Source organism: Cygnus atratus, chromosome 1, assembly GCF_013377495.2.
Source record: "Cygnus atratus isolate AKBS03 ecotype Queensland, Australia chromosome 1, CAtr_DNAZoo_HiC_assembly, whole genome shotgun sequence".
Lineage (NCBI taxonomy): Eukaryota > Metazoa > Chordata > Aves > Anseriformes > Anatidae > Cygnus > Cygnus atratus.
Window position 1 is genome coordinate 205,284,729 of NC_066362.1, and position 25,518 is coordinate 205,310,246.

The following is a 25,518-nucleotide window of genomic DNA, read 5'->3' on the forward strand; positions in this document are numbered from 1 at the left end:
TTAAATGGCTCAAGCAACCGAAGTGGTTCAGGCTATGACATTTTGGCAGGGTGTGAAACAAACTCTGGCAGAGGTGTTATGACTGAAGGGCTGGTTTTGTTCTTTCTGAAATGGGTGGCAAATGCCTCTCTAGCTCCAGCCAGAACAGGATCCTCAGGGTCCTCAGAGTCCCGCAGTCCGAATAAGCTCAGCAAAACCAGCAAAAGAATCTAAATCTGTCACACCATTACATTGTTACAAACTCTTCTGGGCTCACTGTTCTCTGCTTACAGTGTCCTCCAAAGCAGCCAAGAGTTTCTGGGTAGAAAAATGAGCTGTTCTCATTAGGTTTTGAGTAATAAAGTAGCCCTAGATTAGTACTCCCTGTCTGGTGTCTTCTTCGGACTGCCTCTTGCATTAGGTAGCAGTTTTGTGTTTTTTTTTTTTTTTTTTTTTTAAACCTTGTACTGGAAGTGGAACCTCTCCAGAGGCATACTTAAAAAAAATTCAATGGAGAAGAAAAGCTAATTGATTTTTTTATTATTATTATTTTTGTTATTATTTTCCTTATAAGATAGCCCATTAAACTTGGGCAGTCCCTACTGAAAGGCAAGTTTACTGCAGTCTTCTACCATGTTGTTTCAGAGTTGTCTCCCTTATTGCCTTGATATTATAGCTTTCTTGTTTTATTTCTCCCAACTTACAGGTAAAAAGACATTTTTAAAAATAATATATCTGGATAATTTGTACTAATTTCACTTTTAGCAGTGTCATTCTGGATTTCTTACTGGTTCAACAGGAGTTGTTGATTTCAAATTACCTGTAAATCTGTGTTTTTTCCAGATTGTCACAGACAAGTATTTATTGAATCATTGGACTATAAGAAAATAGAATAAAAGGAATAGAAAATTATAGAAAAGTGATTCCGAGTGTGTGTTACAAAAACATCAGAGCTCCATAAGCTGACTCCTGGAAAGAAATAGCACGCTCTGTGATTTCTGCAGGTATTTCACCCGTCTGGAGACACGCTCTCATGTGCTAGGGATGTTTGTCTGCTTCTACCGTGCTACTTTCCATGCTTCCTGCGCTGTCAGCAAGTTCCTTCATGCTCCAAAGACCCAAGTGAATGAGCAGGACGTACGGGCTTCCCCTGTTGCCATCACCTCACTTCTGCCAGCCTCCCAGCGGAGCCCCTCTGGCTCTCCGTGAGTACCTCGTTCCTCGTCTGAAGTGCTGCTGGGATGAATGTGTTTCACAAATCAGAGTTGCCCTCGTGATTTCTAGTCCAGATGGAGTCCACTGATCACTAAGGGAGAGTTTAGACTTAGCATATGCTCACCTTAGGTTGGCTGGGTGGGATCAGGAAAGAAAAGGACTTTTGAACATGAGGTGGATGACAGGCTGATGCTGTTTTTAATATCTGAAAGCAGATTTTCTTATTCTAGCGTTCATTTGTCTCTACAGCTCCTCGCCCGCTGTGGGATCAAATTGTAAATGGTCAGCTCCTGGTGTGAATTAGCATAGCTCCAGTGGCTGACCCAATGTGTCCAAAACTTACAGGGGGGTAGGGGGAAAAAGCTTAGGCATTTGAATATGTTTTCTGTGTAAGGTTACCAATAGCTAGAGATAACTTTTCAAGAAACAAAACTCTTAAAATCACCAAGAAAACACACAAAGTCTAAGTGAGGAACATGTACAGCTCCACAGAAACTTACAGTGCAGGGCAAAACTCCCCCCAGTCTCTTTAAGCTTGAATTAGCAGCACGCCTCAAAACAGGGATATATGTGCTTAGATTCCGCTGTTAGCTAATGAATCAAAGCCTGACCTCATTGTTAAGCCATTACCCATCTGTATTTTATGACTTCCAGAGATACATAAGGCTTCCAGAATCAACTAGTCACTTGTGGCTGCCCTAGTATTCATCCTGACTTGCTGACTGCTCACCAAAGCACTGAGTGCTCTTAGCTGTCACTGTGCAATTTCCTGGCTAAAGGAGATCTGGAATGTAGAAGTATTCATCACCAGAGGTTTTGCTGGATTCCAGGCCTTCAATGAAGCAGTAAGAGATGATTTAAAGTTGGAATGGCATAAAGATGCCTCTGAGTTTTCAACCAGCTATAGGGGAACTCAACCAAGAAAGGAAAAACTGAATGGTTTGGGATTTAAGTGTTAAAGACTGTTCTGGGTTGTAATCTATGTTATATCTGTACCACACAGATCCTGAGTCTTTACTGTAAGCCACCTGATACAGGAATGAAGGACCAAGTGCCATTTGGGAACCTCTCTGGTGTGATGCTCTAACCATGTATGCAGAATGAAACAACTGGATGTAGCCAAATAGAAATGGTATTGCAGAAACAGTAAGTGCACAAGATGGATTTTTGATTTCAATTGGTAAAACCGCAGACCGTGATAAGGTCCAACAAATGTAATTCAGAGCCAGGTTTGCTAAAATGGCTGCCCTGGTTTTTAGCCCTGTGTTTGATCTCATTCTAGGCTGGGAAATGTAAGCAAATCAGAGTTTGGGGTGGATCCCTTGACATAAGCTGGCGAAGGTTTAAGCTGTTTCTCCAGGATGGTAAGAAATGTGTTTCCATGTTAAATAAGCACTAAATGTAACATGCCACTTTCATCCATTTCAGAGCTGCTGCTGGTTTTCTTTGTGATGGCTGTTGCACACCATCTACCATCAGGATAGGTAAGGTAGGAACCAGGTGTTGCTTCTCTCTACCAGTCAAGTGGTCCAGCCCTTTTGTTACTCTGCTACTTGGCTTTTCTGCCATTGGCACACCCTAAAATTTATGGAGGAAAGGAAAGATTGCTGTTGCTGTGCATGCTGACATGCTTTTGGGCATTCATTTAGAAAAAACGCTTGGTCTTGTGCATCATAGGTTTGCATCCAGAAACACATTTTCCACTGCTTTAGTCCATCGCGTTATCTGGACAAAGCAGAATGAAAAGGAAATGGTTCTGATTTTGAAGTGTTTTGCAGAGCTGGACAAGCTTAAACGATATGTAAGGCAGTGATGAATCATAGTCTGTCTTCTTCATCACTTCACACCGCTATAACAACATCATTTTGCTGGATTTCCTTCTAATTTACTGGGTGAGAAACCTCCAGGTGACAGGTAGAATGCTGACCCACTGTCACCTCCAGTTTTGCTTGCCATTACTTGCTGCTTCTCCATCTTGGTGGTGGGCAGTTTGGCTGAGGAACCTTGTTTGTGTGTGGTTATAGGACTGCTTGTTTCTTTTTTTTTTCTTCTTTTTCCGATCCTTGTCTGACTACAAAGCCTTAGAAGTTTTCTTTAGATAATTTTGATAATTCTTCAAGGCTTTCATGAACTCTGGCTGCTTCCTTGTAGGCTGAGGCCAACTTGTCCGTAATTGCTCGAGTAGGTTAAAGAAGTAGACAGATGATGGCAAGTGACTAAATTGGTACATCCTAACAAGCTGCTGTTCATCAGCTGTGCTTCAGCTTCTGTGATTTCACATGCCCCTATGTTCCCTGTGCATCATTTCAGTCAAGACTTGGGGATTTGATCTGGATGAAAAACATCCAGTAAAAATCGGAGGTGGCCAAGCGCCCCGAGCCCTCCCAGGTGCACAATTAGCTGTGCTGGCACAAGGCAGGGAGTCGCTTAGGAGCAGAGATGCACAGCAGAGTAAGAACTATCAGTGCTGGTATTGCTGACAAGGAATAAATCGTCAGGCTATGAGCTCCAGAAGCCAGGCTGCTCGCTCTGCTGTACATCGAAAGGGGAGGGAAATGCAGTTCTGGTATGAACTGTAAAATCGATTGTTTAACAGAGTTGGTCTTTGTGGCTGGGGCCTGGTGCCAAGGTTCTTCCCGCAGAACACCAGAGACCCTTTCGAGGTGTAAGAAAACCCCTTTCCCCCTCATATCGAAAATGGGCTGTCTGAATTTATCCTGAGTACAAGGCAAGATGAATCATTTCCCCAACACCCCCCCCCCCCGAGCATTTTCTCTGCCCTGAGTACTCAGAACACAAATAAAAGAATCTGCATTTCACTCATTCCTGTCTCAGGTACCAAATTATGGTTTGCAGCAGTAGCTCTAAACCCCATTCTGATATTGTGCACGGAAATCCCAAACACCTCTCCTTCAGTATGTTTGGGAATCCTCTCTGAAATATCCAGCAATAGTTTCAGACAACGGAGTTTTGAAATTTGGGTAAATTCAGAAAGGTATATCCCAGGATACACCTTCAAGATAACTTTTTAGGATTCTACATTACTATAGTGTAGGATAATAAAATGTAAGAATACGGTCCTGAGTGTTTTGGTGAAACCCCTTGGCAGTGAATATGGAAAGGTTTAATTGAAATGATTTCTGAATCGAGTTAACCTGTGTATAGATAAAGCCTTTTCTCAGCTCTAAGTGGCTTTAAAACACCTATAATTAAAGTACAACATCCTCCTGGTTATTTCATGCTGCTGTAAGTACCTTTATATAGATATTGAAACAGCCATAGCAGGGTTTATACAGGTATAATCCAGCTGTACGTGGGCCAGCCCTGAAGTCAACCACTGCAATTAACCTTACGCCACCACTCTCCATTTTATTGTTAAGCAGTTGACTAAATCTATTTGGTAAAATGTCTTGCAAAGAAATCATGTTTATGAGTACTTTGGGCCAATCTCTTGCCTGGTTTCAAAAATTATTTATTTTTAATTATCAGGCCGCATCCCTGTTCCTTAGGAGGCTTCGTGATTTAGAGTACGGTACAGGAGGAAGTTGCTCGTCAGGTCTCGACACAGGACAGAAAGGTAATTGTGTTCAGTTTTAACTCCAGCTCTGAAGAGGGTTTCTTGATAAGGCTGATGGTGGCTGCCCGTGAAGCGAGGACACCGACACGCTGCCCTGTGCTGATTAAACACCTTTGCCTCGCGTCCAGCTGACAGCCTACGTACAGACCCTGCTTCAGGTGAGTTCATGCAGTCAGTCTGAGTGGTATTGAATCAAGTTTTAAATTTACCCAGCAGAGGAAGTAATTCCGAGCGTGCCGTCCCGCGACAGGTTAAGCTCATTGAAAATAGCTCTGCTGCAGCCCAACCTTTCCTGCCAGCCCTGGCCTCACGTTCTCACTTCCTCTATTTATTTATTTATTTATTTTGTGGGATTCATTTTCTGCTGCTTTAGTTCCTGGACAAACTTATCACGGGAACTGATAAGTGTTGGTATGAGGGGGAAGGGCAAGACCGTGGCAGCGCTGTCGTATAGGTGCAAAGGCAGGGCAGACGTGGTGACCTGTGTTATTTGCCTCCCTTTTGCCCGTATCTACCTGCTCCACTTAACATTTTATGTCTGTACGTCTAGACAGCGTGTTCTGAGCAGGCAGCCTCACCGTGCACGTGAACGTCCATGCCATCAAATCCCTCCTCTTTGTCACGAGCACTGAGCAGAAAACTCCTCTGTTAAGTAGGGTGACAAGTTTCCAGCGAGCCTGGGATCGCGGGGAGAGCGAACACCGGTATCCCCGCGGTATAAGGCACGCACGTCTCGCTTCGTGCAGCCCAGGAGCAGGGCAGAGCCCATTTTTCCTTCTCTCCTTTTTTGGATCTGCAGGCACACACGCTCCCTCGCATGACGGAGCTGGCACGGCGATAGTACGGTGCGATACGAACCGCAGGAATTGAGTCAGCGCAGCGCTGCGTGGTGATCTGCTCCCTGCCGGGCTGCCACGCTGCTGGGGTGACCGGGAACGATTTATTATGGCCTGGGCCAACCCCGCTCTCCCTCCTTGCACCCCATAAAGCCGCCGGGCCAGGGGCTGGGCACCCAGCTTTGTGCCAAGGCTGGATTACAGCCCCAAAGATTTTTTTCAGGGGTGAAGCTATGCTGGGAACGTGTCCCCCTTCCCCCAGTAAATAAGAAATAAATCAGGAAAATAAATAATAATAAAACAAAAAAAACCCACAACTTTTCACTGCTCGGGGGGAGGGAGGAATGAACGAAGGGGATGAATAGGGGGAGGGAATAGGGGGACCCTGCCTCTCCCCCAGCCCCAGCAGCCCACCTTGGAGGTAGGGGGGTGGTAAATATATAAAAATAATAAAAAAAACCACAACTTTTTAGCCCGGATTGCTTGGGGGGGGGGGGGAGGGAGGGAGGAATGAATGGGGAAGAGGAATGAATGAGGGGGGGGGGGGCGAACAGGGGGACCCTGCCTCTCCCCCAGCCCCAGCAGCCCACCTTGGCTGTAGGGGGAGCGTCTTAGGGGGATTTTAGGGGGGTGGTAGTGGGGCGGGGACCAACCCCCCGGAGCCAGAGGCAGGGACAAAGGCGGGGAGGGCGAAGGGAGGCGGCGCCGGGGCGGCCGGAGGGCGGCGTGGGGAGCGGAGCGCGGCGGGGCCGGGCGGCGGCACCTTGCAGCGGGCAGGAGGTGAGTCCTCTCCTCCCTTTCCCACCCGGGAAGGGTCGAGAGAAGGGCTTTTTATTTGTTTTTTTTTCCTCTTCTTCCCTTTTTTTTTTTTTTTTTTAGGAAAGGGGAGCCCGCTCCCCCCGCCCCCCCCCCCAGCCCGGCTCCCTCCTGCCTCCCCGGCTCGGTTGTTTAACAAAGGGGTTTGGCTCCAGCCCTGGGTTGTGCAAGGTTTTTTTTTGGGGGGTGTTTGGGGCAGAGGATGGGGAGAGGGAGCTCGGGGTTAAGCCCTGGGGTTTGTTCAGCACCCCGTCCTGAATGGGGCTGGAGGGGGTGCTGGGGGTGACCCCAAAGAGGCGAGGAGCCGAACCCATGGGGGGACACAGCACCTTTGGGGTCTTTTGGCGGTGAACAGGGATGAGGAGGTGGGAGTGTGTGTGGCCTCATCCCCCCACCCCGCTCCACGTGCGTGTCCGAGATCGTGGCTTTTTGCCATTAAAGTCCTTAAAAGCAAAGCTGGGCTTGGGATCGGGGCGTAATTCACACTGGAAGGGACCTTACGAGGTCTCCAGCATCCCGCTCGGGGCTTCTGTCCGCGAGCGGGACAGGAGGGACCCTGCGGGATGGCTGCCACCTCTGGGTGCTCTTGGGAGAGCCCCAAGGACGAGCTCCTGGGGCTGCAACTCTCCTCCCTTCCCTGTGTCCCAATCCCCAGCTCTCCCACGCCTGCAAAATCCCCGTTCTTGCTGCTTTTGTTGTTGGGCTCGAGCGATCCCGATAAATGGGGAGAGCTGCCTCCATCCGCCTGCGTGCCGTGGTGCGTCGGCTCCTGCTGAGCGTCGCTGCCTCTTGATTCACACCTCACCTCCAGGAGTTCTTCTTCAGGAGCAAGATTTATTAATAAATAGATGTCAGGACCTCTCTCCTTGCTGGGGACTCGGTACCGGGTGGAAAGCACGCACTTTATGGGGTGATGAAGTACACCGCGTGTCTCCACATATTATATATTATATAAAGAACAAGCGTAAAAGATGTTCAGCCAAGCTTTTTAAAGTGAAAGCTAGGCATTGCAGCTGGGTGAAATGGCTGTGTCGGGCACGGGCGGAAGGGGGGTTTGTTCTCTTTGCTCGCAGTTCACTCTTTGTACAGTGACTCACGGCTGCCTCTCGCCGAATTGCCTCCCCTTTTCCCATACCTGGTGTTTCCTGGTGCTGCACCGCTCTGACATCCTTTAGTGGGGGTCTCGCTCGCGGCTTTTTAGGATAAGGCTGGCAAAAACTCCTCCTGGCGGAACAATCCGTGCGGGTGTCCGCTTAGAAATGACTTTTCCCTCTGCGTTTTCTGGGGATTAGTCAGAGGAGGCAAGCTTGTCTCTGCAGGGAGAACAGGCAGCACAGAGGAAACGTAAATGTGGCCGAACGCTGAATTTGTTAAGCTGAGGATTGCCCCTGTCTCTTATTCTCCAGCTGTGATATACAGGGCAGATAAGTTGAGGGTGAGAAACTCCAAAGCCGGGCGGGCGTTCAGCCTTCCTGAGCCCTGGGGGGAGAGGCTGTTTCAAAGGAGGTGATATAACTACTGCTCTTGGACTGGGAAGCGAAAGCCAAGGGTAAAATTGAAGAGAAAAATGCTCTTTTGTAGCATGACAACGAGAAATCTTTGAATACCGTGTGCGCTGGTTATTGCTCAGAGGAAAAGGGGAGGAAATGTGAAGCTTTCGGCTCACGCTCTTCATCACGGGGGTATTAGAAGAAACGTGTGACAACCCATGTGTAACTTCCACGAGTGAAAATATATTTCGTGTTTATTATGGTTTTGACTGACTTGTTTGCCATAGGCTGAAAATGCTAACTTTTTTTTTGGCCTAAAAGGTCAAAGAACTGTTTGATTTCTACTGATTCTTGTGGATCCTTTTCCAGGTCTGTGCAGAGCTTTCCTCAGCTTTGACTACAAAAGCATGAATTTCACCCAGTTTGCTAACTCTTTTTTTTTTTTTTTTTACTCTAAATATGAGTGATCTTTGGTGTGGCTTCTTTCTCTCTTTTCTGCACCTGTCTCACTTCCTAGGTGTGGGACGTCTCGTAATTTCAAAACTGTAGCTGTTATGGCCCAGTTTCTTTATATTTTAAGGGTGTGCAGAACCACCTAGGGCTGAAGCAGGCTTTTCTCAGCAGCGAAATGCAGAAATGATCGAGAGCTCCACCCTTCAAGTGATCGGGGTTTACAGTTCATCCTGTCAACCACAGCTGATAAGAGAAGCAAGTGCACTTTGTAAGGAGCCTGCAAAACAACCCTTCTGTGTGAGGAGGTGCAAGAAACAGGCTGAGACTGAGCATCTATAAAGAAAACACATATTTCTTTAAATCTTAGTCATTAGACCTTTGACACATACAAGGATATCTCTTGTTGGCTTGTTAACCTCTGTGGGAAGGCAAAAGAATGTTGTGTGCCAGATTTGTACTGTCTGAGAGCCCTTTTTTCTGTGCTGGGCAAGGAGCTGGGCTCGCATGTTCGGCCTGTGCAAGGAATTAAAGATATGTTCTGCTTGAGGTTGACACTTGCTCGTACGGAGAAAATCATTTGGGCTGCTTCGTGTATGCCCTTGCACAGTTCTCACCTGGGGGAAACTGCTTTGAACCCCTGTTCCCGGAGATGATGGGGTCCCTTCAATCCAGTGGGAGCAGAACTGGGACCGTCAGCAGATGCTCACTTCTGCGGCATGTAAAGCCAGCGCGATCGATTCCTCCCTTCTGAGCACGTGATGCTCTTAGGAATGGCTAGCTTCAAAACCCCTGACGCTACCTATGCTAACCAAGCTTTTACTCAAACTTAAGGCCAAGCTTGAAATTCCTGAGCATGGGTGCGGCTGCGCGTGGCACGCGTAGATGGGGACACTGGGGCTGCGAGGGGCAGCGCTGGTGACAAGGGCTTCTGGCTTTGTGCAGGGGGGGATGCTTATTTTTGTCCTCTCCTTCCCTGGGCACATCCTCAGAGCCGTCGATGCAGCCTGGGTCCTGCCATGCTGTGATTTTCTATTCTATGCTGTGCTCTGGCTCCTTTTCAGCACACGGCAGTGGCTTAATGTCACGGTTTGGGGACCCTTCGTGGGAGTCCCTTGATGACAGTATCGCTGCTCAGAGCTCTCTGTATCATCTGTAGAAAGGAAAAAGGCCCTTTTAGGACACGCTGTGTCTCATCCTCCAGTAGGCGTTTTAAAATAGGTCAGAGAGTTGCACTCTAAAAATGCTGATGGCTCGTTGTACTCGTTGCCTGCTGTACCGCCGAGCGCTGTGGTGTATGAGGCAGGTAGCTCAGGGGAGCTTCTCTTACCCATCTCAATCTGGAGATGCACCAAATCCTCTGCTGAAAGCACTGGATTCTCACAGCTTTCCTGAGTCCCCTTCTTTTTAGCAATTGTTTGCTTGGGCTGGGCGAGGGGAAACAAAAAAAGCCACCTGATTAAGTGCGTTTCCAGGGGAATTTGATGAAACAGTGGAAGCATTGAGGTCTGGTTTTTGTACCGATATACTTCTGGTAAATTGTTTGGGCTGTGGAAGAGCTGTTTAAACTGGCAGTCCATGTGTTCTGGCTTCCTGTCATATAACCAACGATGGCCATTCTCTCTCTCTTTCATCTTGTCTGAGACACAGGTTAAACAATAACTGTACTTCCATGGTTTCTTTCCATCTTGCCATCCGTGCTCTTTGGACCTGCTATAAAGCCAGTTTATTTCACCCTTACCACCAGTATTACTGCCTTAAAGTCACTCTTCTTCCTACATCTATTCTAGCATCAGTGAAGTCACGAAGTTGCAAATGACGTGTCCATTTATCATCTCAGGTTTAAAAAAAAAAAAAAGAGAAAAAATTTCTGGTGGGATAGAAGTAAAGTCCTGTTTGGGGAAAAAAGGACCAGTTCAGAAGATTGCCGAAGCAGTAGACAGGTGTAGTTTCTGAAAAGGAAATAATTCCTCCTACAATAGTCCTTTGTGATCCCGATTAAAGTATAAGAGGCATGGCACGTGATAAATTGTGCCTACCTTGAAGTATATGACACAGAGCTGCAAACATCTCCTTGATCTTGGCCTTTAGCTATGGGACTGCGAGCAAACCGAGTGGCAAATACGCGTTGTGTACAAGTAGGGCATAAAGCCCTGTTCTGTGTTTTGTTCTCTTCTTTTTCCATAGAATTAGTTCATACATGTAATCTAAATGGGGGAGGAAGATAATTACTATTTGTATTGTATGTGTTCTGGGGGCAGGAAGAGTCACCTGGGTTTACCCTAAAGCATTGTCTCCTGCTCGTATGAGCTTGATGTACGTACTGTCCACAGTTTCCAGGTGATGTAAAGTCACGGCATTGCATGACTTTACAGATGGCAGCAGATGGAAGGAAAATCAAATACAAAAGGTTAAGACACAGTTTGGCCAACTGGCTTCTTAAGGAGTAACAGCACCGCTTTGGAGCTACTTTCTGCGAGTAGGGCTTTGAGCTGTCAGTTCTTGTAATGACTGTAAGTTTCACAAAAGTATTTTATATGATGGCTCTTTTGATGGAGCACATTCCTTAGGGCTTACATCCTATTCATGAAACAGGAGCTGGAGTGAGAAATATCTTTCACTTGAACTGGTGTCTTACTGCAAATGTTCTTTCTCCTCCTTTACCTACAGAAAGCTTTGTACAACATGAAATACATTATTGTTTCTTTAGCATAAAGGATTTCCAATATATTTTCTGCACTAGCACATTACATTCTCTGCTGATCTTAAGATATGAGTCTCTTGGCCACTTAACTCAAACTCCTCGGAAAAGTGATTCCTTTTGTAAAAAACGGATTTATTTTCCCAGCTATCTGTAAGTGAACGTTCCTCAGTTTCACTCACAAGTTTAATTTAAAGGCTTTGTGCCAGGATGAATCTATCATTTGCCTTTAGTAGGTATTTCAAGAATGTCTTACTTCAGTCTTGCTTTGGGGAAGCTACGTCAGAGCTGAGTGTCGACTTGTGCCCATCCGTAATTCAGACTTGCTTGGGATGAAGGATAAACTGGTTTCCTCCACCAGCAAGCAGGGAAGAGTAGATAGATCCTTGTGTCCCAGTAAATCCAGTCTGTGCTACTGAAGCTACTGGGTTTCTTTCAGCTCAAGGCCCTGTTCCTTTGCCGCATGTGTTTGGGGCCATTGCTGAGCTCTGTAACTCTCTCTGTTGAGGCAGAAGGAAAAAAAAAAATGAAGCCAGGCTTATAATGTATCCTTTGCTTATTCTAGTTCATTAAACTGCTCGCCTGAGTCTGAACTCAGACGTTTCTTCACAATAAAAGATAAATTTAACAGCTGCAAAGAGCAGGGAGTACATAGCACAAAAAGGAATTAGCAGCAAATGGGCACATAAGAATTTGAAATGCAACATTTATTAGTTCATTAAAATTAATAAGACACTCAATTATAAAATATCCATTACATTTTGCAGTTCTGGAAATAGAACAATTTCCATGTCCTTATCCTTTCAGGAACACCTCACTCAAGGCGAATTTTAGCATCATTTCCTTTGCTAACCACAGAATGTGTTAACTCTTACTGTAGCCCAAGTTTGTCTGCGTTTTATTTAGTAAAACGTTGTTTTTAGTAGACCATTGTTTCCAATAAACTGGCAGACTTAGTCATAGTATGTACTGGCTAAAAGTTTTTTAATTGAGAGTGGGTAGTTCAGTATATCACTGAAATAATGACTCTATAGTTAAGGTCAAAAGGCAGATATTCAAACACTGATCAAGTTTTAGAAAATCAGACAAATCTATTTAAAAACAAAGCATATCAAGGGAAAATTAAGCTCAGGAACTGAAGAAACAAGTTTGGGAAAGGGAATGTTAGTTCATAAAAAGGAAGTGTGTCACATTTTTCTGTATTATTCAGAGATATGTTATATATCCGTTATAACACAGAAATGTAGTTTTCAGGCTACAGATTTGTTGCTCTTGTGGAAGTTTAAATGACTTTAGGCTTAATTCCCAATGTGAATCTCTGTTTTTGTTTTTACTATGTATTGTACTTTGTTCAAATAATCTCTCTAATAAAGGATTTCCTGGAGATGGTTTGAAGCACTTGACTCTTGGCACTTTTTGCTGAAATGAGAAATTGCGGTAGGAATACTGGGTTTCCGTGCAGGAGTGGGGTGGAGGAAGATAAAGACATGAAACAAAGACCCTGGAGTGATTGTTTAGTACAGATTCTCTGAGGGCTGTACTGAACGGCACTTTTAATGGATGTGGTCACCGCTAATTTTTTTTTCCCACAAACGTTTGATTCGATTGTATTGCTGGACTGCCCAGGAGAGCTAACTTTTTCCTGCTGAAACCACAAAATGCTAACCACAACTTAGAGCTCACATCCCCGTTTGGCCTTGCTGTTGTGCTTGTCTTCGGTCCCGCTTGGGAATAATATGGGGGTTCAATTTCAGCCTTGCTTCTGTGGCATTGCAACAGATGATAATGGGAAAGCTCTGGGAGCTGAGCTAAGAGGGGCAGCCTGGAAATGGATGGTGATCATGCTCCATAACCCTCCATTTAAAGCATCCGCTTTCTGGTAATCAAACTGCTGAGGTTCTTTGGTAAAATGCATGCATGTTGTGGGGGTGTGATAAGGTGTTTGGTCTTTCTGTTAAGCTCCAAGCTTCTGGGGATGAGAAAGCTATGCAAAAATCTGTGTCACACAAAGGAGACTTCTCCCACTCCTATCCGTAGATAAAAATGTCAGAAATTGAGCCAAATGTTCCTTGAAGACTTAAATAATGAGATTGAAGCATGGCTGAGCCTCCAGTTCCTAATTTTGGGTGGGAAAGTGAGGGTGTCTAGTGCATCTTAACTTCAGTTTAGTGTAAATTAGTCCTGCACAATCACCAAAATCTTCCCTGGGTAGCCTTACAGAAAGCCAGAGAGGTTGTGAAGGGATGAAGGAAGGGAGGAACTGCAACACCAAGTGACAGCAATTGTATCACAGTTATATTGATCTAATAAAAAAAAATCTTTTATAATTTCTGGCTCATCTAATTTCTCATCGTTGCATCAGCCTACATGTCTTGGTAATAAGGTGACAGATAAAAATTGCAGTCTCTTACCTTACAAATTCTTCTCCTATGCAATTTTTGACTCTCTCGATAGCAGAGATAATAATTAAAAAGGCTGTACGAAACTCACAAGAAGCAGCAGAAGTCTCCTCCACTATTAAACCAGTGCCAAAAAGAATGAAAGAATGGGAACAGAACTACTTTTCCTGTCTGGCTTTAATCCCTAGCTCCCTTGTTCATGTTCATGCAGTCTAAACAAGATTTTGAAGACATTCGTATGAGCAAAATTAAGCTGATGCTGTATCTTGATGAAGCTGTAGCCTGGCAGTGTTGGACTGCTGTCTCTCCTTTCATATCTGGGAGCACTGGCAATCGTATTAAATGTAACTCGGTGTGTATGTGGGAACTAACTTTTCCATTCTTTCTGTATGTTTTTTTTTTTTCACCCTCTGTTTCCATTCCTTAATGATATCTCTTAAAGCCTGTCTTTTCTTTTTTTTTCCTTCTCCCTTCCTACAGTAACCTTGTTCGTCTCCTGTCGATCTTTGCTTTCCCTGGCCGCCATCGAGACTGATGAGGAATGGAGTCCTAAAACATCTGCAGTCATGAAGATGCCGGGCACACGCAGATGAGCAGTAGGGAGGTAGTGTGTTTTGTCTTCCACCCCAGTAAGAAGCAGCTGCTTCAGGGCTTGGGAGGGGGATGAAGGTTGGATAGGGGGAAGAAACCTTAGGCTCATTGAGTTCCTCTATCAGGAAGGCAATTTTGCTGATGGGATACCTGGAAATCTCTAAATGTGGGGATTTCATTCGGAAGGGCTGAGGAGGTGAGGGTAGGGCTGGGAATGGCTTTCTTTTTCAAGAAAAAAAAAAAGCAAAAAAGCTCAGATTCCTCCAAGGCTTTTCTGGAAGCCAGCAAGAAGAACACAACCGTTATATTCTTCTGTGTAGGCTGCCTTTAAAGGGAGGCAGACGGTCATAGGCAGCATTTGAATTCTAGGTTCAATAAAGGCACTTCCTCCAGTTAGACAAAGCAAAACAGTGTCAGTTTTTAGCATTAAACAGTATCTAAATGCTTCAGTGACTTGTCATCAAGTGACTCACTGCGCTGTCATAGTAGGACTTCTGGCTTTCACATGGAAGTGGTACTTGCTGAAACAGCATCCTGCCAGCTCGTGGTAACAGTCTCCCCTCCCAAAACTTGTTTCTGATTTACTCATCATGAAGAGGGGTTTTGGAGGGCCAGGGCAGGAGAAAAAAAGGCAAGTATAGGTTTAAAGATCAGATATCTCATTACCTCTTTTTGTTGACTTTCAAGTGCCAGCTTTTTCATTTGGTCTGTGTTTGTGTCTCTGAAATGTGTCCATGAGTTGCAAAAGAAAAACATTCAGAATTGATGAGCTGGCCATAATTGTAAGAGTTCAGTCATTTTCTTGGTCCAACCAAAAATATCTTTTCTTGTGTGCTATGACCACTTTTGAAGTTATTGTCTGTTTAAAAAAATGCTAATGTTGAAATGATCTCAGCTTGAGTTTTCTTCATCTCCTGCAGCTGATTATGGGATTGTAAGGATCATGATTTCTTTTTTCTTTAAATAAAAACATCAGATTTATTTTAGATGCCCCTTGCTTTTTTAGAAACCAGTCCTTTTGTAATACTAGGTACATCCTGCAAGAGCCCTTCCTGCCATCTGATCCAATACTTATTCATCCTGGGACTTAGTCCAAATGCCACCAACAGTGCTTGTGAGAGCTGTTTTTTGTTGTTGTTATTTTTTTTGTCACTTCAGAAAAATGTGGTCACATGCCGACATGTGGCATAAATGCATCAGTATGCGGTTCGGGAGATAGTGGTGATAGAGATTAAAACAATCTTATCCAAGCGGCAAGTGGCTTTATGCTCTTAACATCATAATTACTTCTGTCATCAAGCTTCATGTTTAATATTACAGTGCATGTCTTGAGTATCTGCCGATGTTCAGTTGCTCTCTGAATCCCACGCTGTTATTTTGGCTCAGTATCCAGGAGCAGTGACTTCAGCAAGGTGATCTCATCCTACTTGCAGTGTAGCTGTGTTTGGTTTTGAAGACTTGAGATCATAAAATCTGTTCCACCTGTACCTCATGTACAGGCATAGGTAAATCCCCTGACATGTGTGATTTCTGGTCTGTCTTCTTCTTTTCCTGAGAATTCATGCACTTTGCTGGTGGGGCTCTTATTAATGTTTTTCTTTTCACGGGGATATCAATGGGGTGAGCAGTAGAAGGCTTCTACAGCTTAACTTGTGTGAGCTTCAGCGTAAAAACTGTTTGGCCTCTCTGTAAGAGCTGTGATCCTAAATTTTCTAATGAACTAACCCTACAAATTCAGAAGGAAATAATCTGTGGTTGACTTTGCATTCTTCATGATTAACAGATTAGAAACTTGTGTTTGCTTTTTTTTTTTTTTCCAGAAACCACCCCTCCCCTCCTCCCCATCTCATCACAAAGCTATAAAGGGAGGATGTGGCTGTTGGCAGCTGTTTTCGTTTTGATGTGGTCAACTAAAAATGAATATTAGAAGCATAACTCTGAATCTGCATTTTCTTGGAGACTGAGGGCATGATGAAAGGACAGGACAGTTCCCTCTCCACCTGCTGGAAGTGTGCTTGAGTTTTTGTGGGGGGCTGTGATCAGAGGGTAAAGCTTGACACAGCTGAGCTCATTTAGGCACGCTGCCATCCAAAGGCAAGGGTGCTTGTCCCTTTCAGCACTTGGATGTGAGCTGACCTGGCAGAAACAGAGCAACATTAGTGAATCAGAGAATGGTTTGGGTTGTAAGGGACCTTAAAGCCCATCTAATTCCATCCCCTCAGCCCAGGCTGCCCCCAGCCCCACCCAGCCCAGCCTTGGGCACTGCCAGGGCTGGGGCACCCCCAGCTCCTCTGGGCAGCCTGGGTCAGGGCCTCAGCGCCCTCAGAGGGAAGAATTTCTTCCCAACGCCTCCCCGAAGCCTCCCCCCTGCCAGGCTCCAGCCGGTGCCCCTCGTCCTGTCCCCCCAGCCCTGACAAAGAGTCCCTCCCCAGCTTTCCTGCCCCCCCTGCAGGCCCTGGCAGGCCGCTGGCAGCTCTCCCTGGGGCCTTCTCTTCCCCAGGCCCAACAACCTGAATGTGGCTGTAGTGTAGTATTGAAGATCCTGGAGCTGTCTGTGGGTTTGAAACCTTGATATAAGGGCTGTAAGACATGAAGCTAGATCTGATGGCTTCTCAGGACTAGTTCACAAGTAACTGCCTTTTTAATCTTGAAAGAGCTCTCTTCTTTGAGGCACCTGCTGTGTGTAGCTTTTTATTTTTATTATTTTGTTCTTAACTTCCTCTACCCCAGAGGTCTCTGAACCTGTACCACCTGCCCATCCAACTCCTGCTGGTCTTGCTTATGCTCAGTAGCTGAAAGTCCTTGGTACAAAATGGATTTTGACTTTCTGACTGCTTTTCTGTCTTTAATAAATACATTTGGGAGAAGGAGCTTGACAGAAAATCACAACTGGAACATAATATTTCTGCCCACTCCCCTTCCGCTGTTCTCTTCTGTTTGGATCCTTCTTAGATTCGTGGAAGCACAATGCTTGTAATCCCTGAATCCCTGCCATTTGGGTTGGAAGGGACCTTCAGGATCATCTACTTCCACCCCCCTGCCATGGGCAGGGACACCTTCCACTAGACCAGGTTGCTGAAAGCCAGCGAAGCAAGGACTTCCAGGCTTTGACTAGGGAGTGCTTTCAAAATGCACGTGTTGGTGTAGCAGAGAATTTTTGGGGTTTCCTATCGTTTGCCTGCATAGTATCTTGTGAACATTATATGCTTTCTAGTAATCAGGTGATTCAAAAATGAAAGGATGCTTTCCACAACAGGTTATAAGGTTTCATCTGGGACCAAACGTCTTGTTGGTGTCCTGCTGAAACATTAATTTTAATCCAAGACAGAATTAAGTTGCTAATACTGCTGCCAGTCTAACTGACATTATTAAATAATCCTGATGGTGTCCTGTGCTCCTTCTACCTTGCAGTCCTTTGGTTCATAACTGAAGTGGTGTAGTGCAGGAGTCATCTCTTCTACAAATGATTTTGGCTTGTTCACTGAGGTGCTGGCATTCTCTGTCACCTTCCACCTAAAAGCTGTCCATAAAGCCTCCCAGGGAGAATACAACAACTATGATGGAGAGGTAAAGTGCTTTCTTCTGTAGTGCAGATGTGAAGGGCAACACAGAAGCAGCAGGCACAAGGGTGAACAGGAAAACACAAATCTGAATAGCCTGAAATACATACAGACACTGGCAATATTTGTGCCATAGCCAGGATGAAAGCAAGGTGAGGAACTGTGCAGCAGGTGTTTGGTAAGATCTGCTGAACGTGAAGGAACAACAACGAAAAAAATCTGGTCATTTTTTTGGGTAACCTGGGGACATAACTCTGTTAGTAGCACGTGGGTTTCAGTGGGAACATTCAGGGACTGTCTTAGCAGCACTTTGAGTGCCTAACCTTGAGAACAAAAGTGGAGTGTTTCATGTGGTTTCATACTAAAAGATGTGGGTAGGCATCTAGTGGGAATCCAGAAAGCGCGTGGGTGCTTGATTCCCTCGGAAGCTGCTGGGATTTGGCACATAAGCTGGTAAAGTATTTTTAAAAACTCTTAAAAATCTTCTGAAAATTGGGTCTGATGTTGTTAATCAGTGTGAGGGGTGAGGAGATTTTTTTTTTCCTGAAGTAATTGCCATCTTTGATCCTTTTTAAGTTTTAGTAGGATGAAATTAAGGAAAAGCAACAGGAATGACTGTGTGGCTAGCGAGATTGGCTCAAAAGGAAGATAAAAACCTATATACGTGTAGTTTTATAAAGTGAGGAGGGCAGGACTGTTTATGGGCTTCTGAAAGGTACATGTGGCAAGGAATGGAGGGTGTGGAAGAAGGAAACTCTTTTGGTCTCTGCTCTGTGCAGGCAGGTAGCTCCACATGGCCTCATCTGAAAGGACTTCACTGACCTTGTGTTGGTGCTTGGGGTGTCTCAGGGACGTGCTAGTGACAAACAGAACTGCTTTAGTACTTCAGTCAGGATAAAACATGTAAAGTTGCAGTTGTTGGCACCCCTGACTGCATGACATCTGTCAGTGTCCTCACAGCAGCTTGCATAAAAGTTGTCTTCCATGACAGCCAGCCTCTCTGATGAGGAGGAGCTCAGATAGGAGCAACCCCTGCCTTAGTCCTCACTTGCTCCTGTCCCAAACTTGCACTGTCAGTGCTTGGATCTGCACCCTGTGTCGGAGGAGAGCTGGCTGCCATGGTGACCCACTTTAATCTCGACAATCTCTTTGTGGTATCTGAAACCTCCTGCAAGGGCCCGCCAGGAAGGAATGGGCAGGGTGGCAGCCGTGCCAGGGCACAGGGTGGTGTGAGGGGAGCGCGGGCCCGGCGGGTAGTCCCAGCAGCCTGCCTTGGGACTGCTCCCCAGAGTCGTTAAGGGCTTGCTTTTTATATCCATTAGGATATAGAAATTGTATTATCCATCGGCGTGTAATCTGTTAGGGGGTGCACCTTGCGGGGTGCATGGTGAGAAAGGTGTAAAAAGGTCTCTTGGGATTGATATAGCCCTGGCAGAGGATTGCTTGTATCAGTGTTAAATGCTGAAGATACTAGGGATGTTCCTACACCAAACACACCGTTTATAGCTGGTAGGTCAGAAATATAAAAGAAAATTAAACCAAATAGCTAAGTTAGATGTTAATAAGTCACCAGGGCTGAGTGGCATTCAACCAGAGTCCTGAGGAACTTGAATGTGAAACTGCAGGGCTGCTGCCCAAACCGTATCGTTTATCACTGCAGACTGCCACTGTGCCAGAGGACTGGGTTTTTGCCAATGTAATTCCCATCTATAAAAAGGACTCTGGAGGGGATCCTGGGAACCGCACGCTGAAGAGTCATACTACCAGTTTTTAGGAATGGAAAAGTCAGAAATAAGGAACACGGGGATAAATGTTTGCTGCTGGGAAAGAGTCAGTGTGGCTTCCGAAAATGAAAATCCTGCTGCGCTACCCCCATGAAGTTCTGTGGAAAGAAAGGGGTTAAAGTGGATGCAGTATATTTGGATTTTCAGAAGACTTTTGTCACGATGTGAAGCTGCTACAGGGTTTGAGGAAAGTGTTTGAAAGTGTTAGTTAGTGTCTTAGTTAGTTAGTAGTTAGTGTCTTAGTGTTTGAAAGCCACATGAATAATAGGAAGTAAAATACTGGGTATAATTTCGCTTTTCAGGATGGAAAGGGAAACGTCACCATGCAGCAGCAACCAAAAAAGCTACTGTATTCATCAGGGATGGGATGAATGGTGTAATTTTGCTATGGTATAAGCGCTTGGTGCACCCACATCTCATGTCTGGTGTGCAGTTCTGGTCTGTCCATCTGAAGAAAGGTACAACGGAGTAACAGAAAAGCAGCTGAAAGGGTCAAAGAGATGGGCTGCGTTCCAAGGAGAGGCAAAAAAAGCTGGAATTCATCTGTCAGTGAGGAGGAGGAGGAACCTGGGTGAGGTTTAAAGGATAAAGTCAGCACATAGACCTGAGTGTGAAACTTGTCCATCAGATCCCATGCAGTTACAACCAGGGGAAATTTTGATAAAACAAGAAGGGGGTAGATTTTAAAACAGATGGAAGAGTGTACCAGTGCTGTGGAGAAGAATTAGTGCAACACGGCCTCAAAATAGGTGGAATTTGGTCACAGGCTTTGCAGCTCTTACCTGTGCAAGGCAAATCCCACCTGCATTGCCTTTGCAAGAGTCTGTGTGACCTTCCTTTCCCCAGAGCTCTCTTCTGCAGCTTTTTGGAGGAAGTGATTATCCAGGTGGCTGGCAAGCGTTCGACACTCCCTTGTGTGTGCGCTGAGTTTTTTTTTTATTTATAAGTGACTTATCCCTCATAGAAGTGTTTTTTTTTTTTTTTAATGCTGCCTTCAGCAGGGTGTGCATACGAACTCTATTTTAATTAAGGGCGAGGAATCTGCTTTACATAACTCTATCCCAGATTCTCATGAGAGAGTGAAAACAGCCCCGAGGGACTGATGAAGAGGCCAGCAGAATCGGTTGCCTCACAGATGGGAGGCCTGATTCTCATTTCTCAGGTCCTCTCTAGCTGTGGGACTTACCCCGGGCTGGCTGACAGCCAGGGAGGTTGAACTGCAGCTTGATTTATTTATTTATTTTTATTTTTTTGGGTGCTAATTTGTGACTCTGGGTAGCTTCAGGTGTGGTGGGGGTGTAGTTCTACTGGAGGTTGTCGTTCCCATAGTGGGGATGGCCAAATGGGATATGAATTGACCTCTAAGTCCTTTCAGCCATGGTGTGATGCCAGCTCAGAGAACTTCTGCCACCATGCCCAGTGTATTATATTGCAACGCCCAATCTGTCTATCTCCTACAGCTCCTGGGGTGCGAGCAGCCACTGCAACTAAACCCACCTGTGGTCACAGGTCACAGTCCTGCCTTTGGGACAGGTGCTTCCATCTGTGCTGGTCACTGTGACTCGGGGCAGAGGTGCCCATTGTGATAAAGCATCGTCTGCAGCAGCCAGTTGGGTTGCTTTGGATTTAACAACAATGTTGGTGTTAGTGGGATCGGGTCAAGGTGGTTCTCTGAATCCCTGAGAATGGAAAATAAATCGTACTGGAAGTCACAAATGAACCTTTTAGAAGTGGTTGTGTATTTCATACTTATTTTAAAATGCTGTAACTAAATCTTGATTTCAGGTGTAAAGCCATAAAGGGACAGGGAGCAGATGAGTAAAATATTTCTCTGCCATTAAGGAGGGAAAATCCAGGGTGTTTGCATGGTCTTTTATTTGTTTTCTCTCTTAAGAAGAAGTGATAAGAGTAGCGAAACTCGATTATTGCAGTACTGGAAGCAAGGCATGTAAATTAAAGAGGATCTCTCTCACTCTGCACAAAGGGAAATATGAAAAAACAAACCATAAGCTCTGTAAAGATGCTAATGAATCTTATGAGTCAAACTTGGCATGTCATTAACATCTACTTTTGTTTGTGGAGGCTGAAGAGAGCATCCCTTTTGGACAGGTAAACTGGGAGGTAGCTTTACTACATTGCTATCAAAATTTCAGTGTGATGTTGAAGAAGTTAAGCCATTGATGGACAGCAAGGTTGTGACCTTGTGGTGTCCTGCTGAACCTGGTGGTGGCTGGCAATTATTTTTTGGAAGCAAAAATCCTGGGGAGTTTTGCCATGTCTCTTCATTGCATCCAGTGATACAAAGGGCAGATACCTTTCATTTTTGCTATGATAATCCAAACTAAAATACTGATGGCATTGAGATCTCTAAAGGATTTATGTTGCTTTTGTTATACTTCTGTTTTCTGCCAAGGGAGGCATCTCTAGACAGCGTATAGGAAGTTGGGTTCCTCTTGTCCAAAACAAGTTGAGTTCCTCTTGTCCTCATCTTATGTGGACCAAAGGAGGGTTTTGGTGTTCAACTCTTCTTGTTTTACCGAAGTACTTATTGAAGTGTTTAGGGCTTAAAACCAATGGAAAGTAACTGGAGATGCTGGGGCACTGCAGTTGCACTCAAGTGATGGGAGTCTTCCATCAGCCTCCCCTGAAAGGAGGACACAGTTTGGAGGAGCAAATTGAAATGAGGAGACATTTCTTCTCAGCAAGAGCGGTCAGGCATTGGGACGGGTTGCCCAGGGAGGTGGTGGGGTCCCCGTCCCTGGGGGTGTTCAAGGCAAGGTTGGATGTGGTGCTTGGGGACATGGTTTGGTGGGTGACATTGGTGGTGGGGTTGGACCAGATGATCTTGGAGGGCTTTTCCAACCTTAACGGTTCTATGATTCTGTGATTTTATGAGCAGATCAGCAAGCAGGTGGGGCAAAGACAAGCCAGTTGGAATATATGTTCGTCAGCTGTCCAGCAGAGCAGAGAAATGTGAACGAGCGGACAGAAAGGAATCCGACAGTTGTGTCACAGCTCGGATGCGCTTTGTGGTGCAGGGTAGGCCTCACCATGTGCTTCACATGGAGGGTAACAGAGATGCAGCCTGGTGTCAGGTCCAAATCTCTGCTTACCGCCACTTGTACGCGATAGGGAATAGGAGCAAGCGTGGTAAGGGTTTAATAGTTTGAAGGAGAACATTCCTGTGAGCTTCATTCAAGAGGAAAGGAGAAAGCTAGTGCGGTGTGATGCAGCCTGCCGTGACTCAGATGTGTTGGGGGGAGAGCACAGGTGGCAGGCACTGCCTTTCTCCCTGATCAGGGGGATTGCACAGGAGATGGGTGCTGACAGCAGAGCGCTGCTGGCTCCTTCTCCGCTCTCTGAGCTGTTTCCATTCTGGGTGCAGGACCAGACCGAGCAGCTTCTGCCTGGCAGCCTGCCCCGCCGCGCAGCTCCTCGCCTCGCTCTGCAGGCGCTTTCAAAATTAGCAGAGGCACAGAGGGTGGAAATGCAAACCCCAGAACCAGAGCAGGGCAGGAATCGGGAAACTTGGACTGTGTTCCTCCGCTGCTGTAAACTTGTGGGGCCTTTCTCGACTCACTTTCTCGATTTATACGTGGGTAGCGGAGCTGTTGTTTCCTTTCAGGTATTCTGCGTTGCCCTACAGGTGTATTTTTCCCTTGGAGGAACACAGCAGAAGTTGTTCCTTCACCCACGGTGGTAACGTTTTGTCATTGAGTCGTGTTTTACGGAGGCATCATTTTCTGTCTGTTGCTTGAAATTTAGAAAAGGATCGTGAAATTGCATTGTGCTTTTCTCTAGGCAGCAAGACTAGGCTTAAAATCAAAAAAAAAGAGAAATATCATCCTTTTTTACAGCCCCTCCCCTACTCATTTTGTCTTCCAAAACTATTTCAGGGTATTTCTTTATTCAGAAAGTCTGTTCATTCCTTGTGCAGTAAACAGCAGAGTTCTCTTTGAAAGCAGCACAGGATAGAAGATGCTTTTATATGCAAGCCACAAGCGAAGAAAGGACATCCTGGTGAATAATATGAAGTCTGATCCTTTCTGGACTGCTGCATGGCTGAGAAGTGATGGGTATAGTGGGATTTTGCTTGCACAGATCTCCTAATCCTCAGCACTTCGAGTTTTGCTTTGTTTTCTTTGGCTTCAGAGACAGCTGGTGTCTGGAGCCGAGGCACGCTGGTGCTCTGCTTAATGTCCCCGAAAGACCTGCAAACTTAGCCAAGCTTTCGGGCTCCGAAGAGATGAGCTGTGCAGCGTGAATTGCAACTGGATGCCTCTAGTTCGGGGAGCCCGCAGCGGCTGCGACCTTTTGAAATCTCGTTCAAACTGTTTTTGTTGCACTCAGACAGGAATGTTGTGTTCTTTGTTCCTGCTCCTAAAAGGCAAGCTTCTCTGCGCAGGCTGCTTGCAGCTTTTGTGGGTCGATATATATGGGTCAGGGGAGGAAGCGGGCTTAGGCTGTTAGATGTTTCCGAGCTGCTTGAAAAATCCTTCTGAATGCACGAAGGAAGTTTTAAGATCCCAGCTGAATTTGGAAAAATAACTTCGGTCTTGATGAGGAACAGAAAAAATCCCCTAGACTTGAACCGCTTCCAACTTCTGGGCAGCCAAGCGAGCAGGAGGCTGACTCCTCTATGGGACGGGCCTGTTTGGTGCTGGGCTCCCTGTTTAATTCTCAGCTTTCCTGAGCTCTGGGAAGAAATATCCAACATCTCAGTTGCTGTTACTGAAATGCCGTTGTTTATCCAACGGGATAGAGCTGCATTCAGGAGCTACAAATAAGGTAAAGATTTGCACTGCCTTGTGAAATCATTTTAAGTACTCTTATGTGTTTTGGGACCCCACCTGGTTGTCCTGGTTGATTCTAGCTGATTTTCTGGCACAGGCAGAATGGGACTGGTCATTCTTATTGCTGGCGAAGTTACACTAGGAAGAACCTTGCACCTAAAAAACCCCTCATGCTTGAAACTGGATTTGTCAGAGTAGCCAAATTTTTGGCTACCTTCTCCATCAGCGTTTCCTGGAGGAGTAGGACATGGTATGTAGGTGTAACCAGAAATTTTAGGAGAAGGCCTTGAAAACAGTCTGTCTGTCAGTAATCCCTTCTCTTCCTCCCCCCTTTGCCTGCTGGTATCAGCACTCAAGCACTGCAAGAGGCACCAAACTTGCATGACAAGGCTCCTGTGGATTCGGTTTTGGATGTAAAGCCTACGGGGAAACTGGCTTTAAAGCCAGCAGGTTGCTGTTCGGCTGGCTGCGTCCATAGGTATGCAAAGGTTCTCCAGCTGCGAAGGGCATCTCCTGGGGTGATGTTGTCATGCACATACGGGATTTGGAGCCTGCGCCCTGTGTGTGATGCAGTTAGTGCTGTGCCTGGCTGAGGATGGCAGCCCCTAGCGAGGGCTGACTTCAGACCGCCTTGACTCACGCTATTTGCTTTGGAAATTGAAGTTTCAGTTGCGTCTGATAACCGAGCTGACTGTTACGTTATACATTTAGCAGTCTTTTTTTTTTTTTTTTTTATAGCTCTTTCCTTAATTACTTATGTAAATAATTTCAGAAGCCTTCGCGTTGTTTCTGGAGAAGCTGGCATAGCAAATACGTGAGGCTGGCAGCAGGTGCTGTAAGTAATCACTCTGCTAAATTAAGCAACACATTCCAAGGCAGTAGGTTAATTCCTGGGTAAATAGCCTGCACGCAGATTCTTAGAATCAGCTGGATCGTGACCCAGCAAGTTACTTAAGGCTGCCTGTAGCTGTAGTCACTTTGGATTGTCTCAATGAAGTTAAAAGCCCAGGGTATTTGGTGTTTCTCCTGAAGCCTTTGCTGCTGTGGGTTTTCTAGAACAAGCCCAAGAGCTAGCAAAGTATTGTTCATGAAGTTTGTGCCACTTCCTTCTCCACCTTTGCGTGTACAAGTGACTTTCTGCAAAAAATATGTCTTCTAATTTCTGCAACAGAGTTCTCTTGGGATCCGTGAGCAGTAAATTTCATCCTGCAGGACAGATTCTGCCCATCACCTTGTTGTCTTTGCATTTGCACAGCTCCAACCATCAGTGTTCTTGCTCAAGGTCACACCCAAAAGCATGGCCTGTTCTTCAGGAGTCGCTCTGAGC

General features: G+C 45.6%; 1 protein-coding gene and 1 long non-coding RNA gene across 10 annotated transcripts in view; both read left to right on the forward strand.

Moving 5' to 3' along the window:
- The first annotated feature begins 1,888 nt into the window (after window positions 1-1,888).
- On the forward strand, window positions 1,889-5,917 carry LOC126913463 (uncharacterized). 3 transcript variants are annotated; one of them, XR_007708805.1, is made up of 6 exons: window positions 1,889-2,039; window positions 2,198-2,340; window positions 2,477-2,678; window positions 4,684-4,929; window positions 5,322-5,486; window positions 5,571-5,917. It is a non-coding gene; the product is annotated as an uncharacterized LOC126913463 (long non-coding RNA). The 3 variants fall into 3 exon arrangements; XR_007708806.1 differs by having other exon boundaries at window positions 5,322-5,475; XR_007708807.1 differs by lacking the exon at window positions 5,322-5,486.
- A 340-nt stretch (window positions 5,918-6,257) lies between these two features.
- Window positions 6,258-25,518, forward strand: part of PAK1 (p21 (RAC1) activated kinase 1) — a 74,039-nt gene continuing 54,778 nt past the window's right edge. For 4 of the 7 annotated variants that reach the window (XM_035560423.2, XM_035560421.2, XM_050709986.1 and 1 more), the window contains exons 1-2: window positions 6,271-6,387; window positions 13,944-14,067. The gene's annotated coding sequence lies outside the window, so the exon portion shown is untranslated. Of the gene's footprint in view, window positions 6,388-13,943; window positions 14,068-25,518 lie in introns of all 7 variants that reach the window. The other 3 variants (XM_035560422.2, XM_035560417.2, XM_035560418.2) reach the window with 2 other exon arrangements.